Here is a 5,851-nt window from a genome sequence, read left to right as displayed (position 1 = left end):
GGAGCTGCCTGTACGACGCCATGTCCAAATTTGGGATCCCCGCAAAACTAATACGGCTATGTAGAGTGACGTTGAGCACAACCTTCAGCTCCGTCCAAATTGGGAAGGACCTCTCCGCGCCGTTTGAGACCAAACGAGGTTTTAGACAAGGCGATTCACTCTCGTGCGACTTTTTCAATCTGATGCTGGAAAGCGTAATAAGAGCTGCCAATCTGAATCGCAGCGGCACCATATATAGCAAAAGAACGATGCTGCTGGCGTATGCAGATGATATCGATATCGTAGGACTGAAACAAAGGGACGTAACCGCAGCATTTTCCATTTTAGAAAAAGAAGCTAAAGAGGTTGGTCTAGCGGTGAACGAGGGAAAGACAAAGTACCTCCTAGCGACATATAAAGAGTCCACGCGCTACAGGACACACGTCACTGTTGGCAGATATAACTTTGAAGTAGTGAAGGACTTTGTCTACCTAGGATCCAGCATAAACACCACCAACAACGTCAGCCTGGAGATCAAGCGAAGAATAACTCTTGCCAACAGGTGCTACTTTGGGCTCGGTAGGCAATTGAAAAGCAGAGCCCTCTCTCGATGAACGAAACTCACGCTCTACAAATCTCTCATTATGCCCGTTCTTTTATATGGCGCAAAATCTTGGACGATGTCGAACAAAGGCTTTGGGGGTTTTCGAGAGAACTATTCTACGCAAAATCTACGGCCCTGTTTTCGTGGATGGCGGATATCGGAGAAGATGGAATGACGAACTGTATGAGCTTTTTAACGACATGGACATAGTTAAGCGCATAAAAATAGAGCGATTGCGTTGGCTTGGACATGTTGTACGCATGGATGACGACTCTCCGGTGAAAAGATCCTTCGACTCCGCACCCATGGGTGGACAACGAAAGCAAGGGCGCCCACGATCGCAATGGAAGGACCAAGTGCAGAAGGACCTGTCTGCGCTCGGGATAACCAACTGGCACAAATTCGCGCAGAAGAGAAGCAATTGGAAAAGTTTTTGGTGTCGGCCCAAACCGACAAACGGTTTTAGTGCCAAATAAGAAGAAGAACAATACATTTTGACTCCTCATTTCATTTTTTAAATAAAATTTTAATCAATATAAATTTGGACCAACTTTTATTAAGTTGGTAAAAAACAACAACAACCTACAATCACCTGAGGTATAAGTATTAGCTATTTTGGTGAATATCACTTCATCATCACCAGACTTTTCCCGAGACAATGAATCGAAATCCCCCCTTGTCTGTCCGCGGCAGTTGTGAATAGTTGGGCATCAACCAAGTCGGCTATCGATGCCCTGTGAAAGCTGTTACTGTTTGTTACTTAATATATCGCACACCTAGATCTAAAGTGAGCTAACTAAAAATTCTGAGAGGGAAATTAAACTTCTTGCGGATCGCACAGATTCAACGCGATTAATGCAAAAACAGGTATAACAGAAAATCTGAAGAAAATATCATTCGCATTATTTGGATGTAAGTCCCATCATTTGATTTATACAAAAAATTTCACATAAATTTTTTTTTCGAGTTCATCGTACTTTAGATCTAGGTTTGCGATATATTAAGTAACAAATTGTAAGTATGGCCTTGTTAAATAGGCTGCGGACCTCCTTCCGGAGAGCTGAGGGCTCCCGAGACCACAACGCGCTCTTGGCCTTCCCCTTCGGCTTGGTCTCCGGGCACCTAAAGTTAAAGGTGTCGGTAATTATGAAATAATTATGAAATAGATCCATTGTATAGTTTCAGGCAGGCTCATACTGTGAGGGTTATAGGCCACCCAAATGTTCTGCTGGATTGCTCGAGCCTCGAAACGCTCTCATGATAACTATTATCAATGCGTGCTTTCAGCTAGAACATACTCATATACATACATGTATATACATATATATTTAGGCAGGTTAGCGAGTGTTCCGTATCAGGCATTTTCAACCCTGGAAAATGCCTTATATTACGCTCCCTGCTGTTGGTCGAGCCACTTAATAAATAGCTAGGCATTTATGAGTCGTCCATTTCATTTGGATCCGCAGACCAGTCAATATTGAATTTAAAATGTTCAGTGGCGTAGAGTGTACCTTAAAATAAAGTGCAGGCAATTTAAAAAGAAATAAAATTTAATAAAAATTGCGGTATTTGCTCCAGTACCATCGGTGCTTATTAAAAGTTATACACCTTCGCAGGAATTAGAGAAAAAGGTACGTAAAATCTTGTAATCAATTTAGTAGAGAAAAAAATAAATGGATATATGCGAATGTATACGCTTATCCGATTGGGGTTTCCAAGCCTAACTAATTGGACGTTTACGATTCCAGTTGGGTGCAGTGGAATCGAGCAAAGCTTGTGTCGGCGGAAGACACCGGTTGATTGCCCAATCCGTCATCCGAACGGAGAAGCATCGACTCCCGACTCAGGAAGGCGTACCGCAGGCACAGAAACGCATGTTTCCTCACTTACGTAAACCACTCGTTGGATGTCCACGTTCCAGACGACGGAACTGCTACTTGCCTAAGCTAAAGCACGTTAGGAGAAACCCACCAATAGTTTAAAGTGAAAGACATTTCTTCGACCTTCCCGTTCTGAAATTATAGTAGAACGCATGTGATTGCATAGTGATTTTATTGGCACCTAGTTGATGACCTCTGTGAAAGTCACGACTTACGCGGAAGAACAATAAGTACTTAGTCGAGGAATAATTTTTTTTGAAATTAAAATTTGAATACATAACTACCTGAGGAAAGAAAGTAGTGAATATGTATATAGATTTAGTATGAAAAAACGCCAAGAGAAGAAAGTTGTGCGCAGGAATCAAGAATTATTTAATTTGTTTAAAGCCCTACGCTACTTCACGAAAAGTAATATCGTTTCTGTTAATATGCCAATTGCTGTAATGTATCTTTAAGATTCATACAACAACCTCCTAATAACAGAAGAAGTTGCGTATTTACATATTAAAGTTTCTTTTTTTTCACTTTATTTTTTTATCACACATGTATGTATAAACGTAAAGGGCTAGGCAGATTATCCGCTTTATAAAAATTTATTGTTCAGTAGCTTCAAAATGTTACATCACTAGCGAACGTCACAACCGAAGGATCGAACAAGAAAAGAAAAGTAATACGATACATACGCGCTTGACGCAACTTCGAACATCATCGTCGTCGTTGGGCCCATCGTCGCTTCGTCATAGTTGTGTTATTCTATGTGTTCATCGGCGTAGCCAGAACGAAATTTAGGGGTGGAGGGGGCTCGACCCTATTAAGGTGGCATTTCAGGGTACTATTATATATATATCTAAGGAAAATTTGAAAGTTAGGGGGGGCTCGAGCACCCCCCTGCCCATACCTGGCTACGCCCATGTATGTGTTAAATACATAGGTACAGTGAAACCCGCTTAAGAAACCCCCCGCCCCCCCCGCTTAAGTGCCTAACCCGCTTAAGTAACCAACATTTTTGAGCAATGTGAATTTTTGAATGTAATCTGAAGAAAATCCCTCTCTTAAGTACCTCCCCGCTTATTTACCCAACCCGCCTAAGTACCTCAATTTTTCGTACCCCATTTACCATTTTACCTATAATTTTCCCTTTTTAAGTGCTCTTTTAAAATTCCTTAAAATATTTACATATTTTGAATCTCAGTGGCTGCGTAACACACCTTCGGCAAAAAAATTATAAAAAATCAACGGTAATTTTTAGCCACTTGAAACTTGCACATTACTGCACTAAAATTGAATGGGCTATAAAACTGTATACTCTAAAACACATCTGAGAAAAAAAATTTAAATTTTGATGAATTTTTTCTTTAAGTGTTCTATAAAATCTTAAGCTTCGATTTACATGGTATTTGTTAATTAAATGTTTATGCTTTATTCAAGGAATTACATATTTATGTAAGTTAACGAAAAGATGTAACTACATCAATAATTATGTTCGCTTAAGTATCCGCATCGAGGTACTTAAACGGGTTCTTTTAAGAACCCAAACCGCCTAAGTACCTCAAAAAGCTAACATTTTTCGTGAGGTACTTAAGCGGGTTTTACTGTATATACTTATATACATAATTGCTATACATATTTACTCTTTTTTTTGGTTTGTCAATACATTCTATCCATATACTCATATTTAATAATTGGGTATTTTATCTGTTCGCTGAGAGGTTGAGGACGTACCTATAATAATTTTTGAAAAGATTTTTGAGGCTACTACATACAACATACGAACGCACATACATATTGTAAATAATAAACCTAACAGTTGAAGACACACTAGTATTAATAGAAATCATAGCAAGAGCAATTTTTGTAATAATTAGGTTTAAGGATTTTGAATATCTTCTTTTTGACATTAAAGGAATTGGATAAATATGCGTTGAAATGAAGAACGTTTACGATTTTTAATTTTTGGTGGTGACGAAATGTAGGGGATTATGTCATGGTAAGGTAAGATAGCAGGATATAGGGTTAATGAAATAAATTGTAGCTTCATTAACAGGTTGGGTGGGTAAAGACCGAGGGAGACGCGTCATCTTCTTCCTCTCCCTAGCGTACTTGGTGGTTGTAGGATTAAACTCGAATTCCTTAGTTTTCTTATTAAATAGTCACTTTTCGAGAATTGATAGCTGCTTTTTTTGGTTTCATGGCTGATTTTGTTTTCATTTCCCGATCTGCATACATTTATATTTTATGTAAGGCGTTCGCTGTGTGCACGGGGGCAAGCCCCACGCCCATTTCCCTGAACTAAGCTGTAGCGTAGCTAGGTATGCAGACCCGCCTCATGTGCATGCACCTACCCCACTTCCTTTTTTGTTGTTCAAGCAGCCGCCTAGGAGAAGGCCGTTACATATAAATATTGGCGCCCGACGTGGGGCCAGACAAGTAGTTTTTGGGGTTTCGAATAAGTCAAGCATTGGCTTGGTATGAAAATCTGTCATAGGCATCCCATTAAAATCCAAGCGGTGAACTCTTGTTAATGCTGCAAGTTCTTTTAATTACTTTCGGTCCTAGTCAACGAAGCCGGATATGCTTAGCTTGGATTATTTCGAGTTATGACTGCAGATGTTGCTAGGAGCCATGAGTTTCCGTTCTTTTTGTTACTTCAGAATGTGTCAATAGCAGGATTTTTAGACATTGGGAGTCCTCGATTTCTAACCGCTAATTTGACATTCAGAAGAATAGCATTTGAAATGTAATACTGATTGTTGTTGTAGTTCATTAAGAGGATTTTGTACAACTTGAATAATTTTGTCGAGTTCATACCCTTTCGTAACTGCAACCGGTTTTGTTTTGTACTTCAGAGTATTCCTTGTTTCAGCCCACATACATTTTTTTTTCTCATACGACAACCAAGTATGTAATTGTCGATAGCCTGGTTATCCGCCATGAAATACCCCTCAGAGTAGTCCCCCAAGCACTTTGTTCTGTTTAGAATATTACAGCGGCGCAGCAGTTAGAAGCGCTACTAGAGAAAAAAAAATATCGTGCCATTTAGAAAGTTTTTGTTTATTTTCTCTAATTTAGAGCTTCCTTTAAAAGGTAATCTGATTAGCATTTTGGAATTCAAAATATAACTTAGTGAGTATATTGAATATATAGTAACAATACCGCTAACTCACAGTCCCGAACGCGCCTCTCGTGGCACGGAAACCGATAACTCCAATAAAACTATTGGTATCATATGTAGTGAAAATTTTCATACAAATACTGAGAAAGTGGAGACGCCATGCAAGCATCCGTTTCACTAGCATGTATTCGAACATGGCTAGAAAATAATCAGACTTGTCCAGTTTGTCGTTAAGCTTGCAATGCGTCTGACTTAAAACCGGTTACTGCACCAGTT

This window comes from Rhagoletis zephyria, unplaced genomic scaffold, assembly GCF_001687245.7.
Source record: "Rhagoletis zephyria isolate East Lansing unplaced genomic scaffold, Rhagoletis_zephyria_1.1 Rzeph_scaffold_03116, whole genome shotgun sequence".
Lineage (NCBI taxonomy): Eukaryota > Metazoa > Arthropoda > Insecta > Diptera > Tephritidae > Rhagoletis > Rhagoletis zephyria.
Note: the sequence above shows the minus strand (reverse complement) of the source record.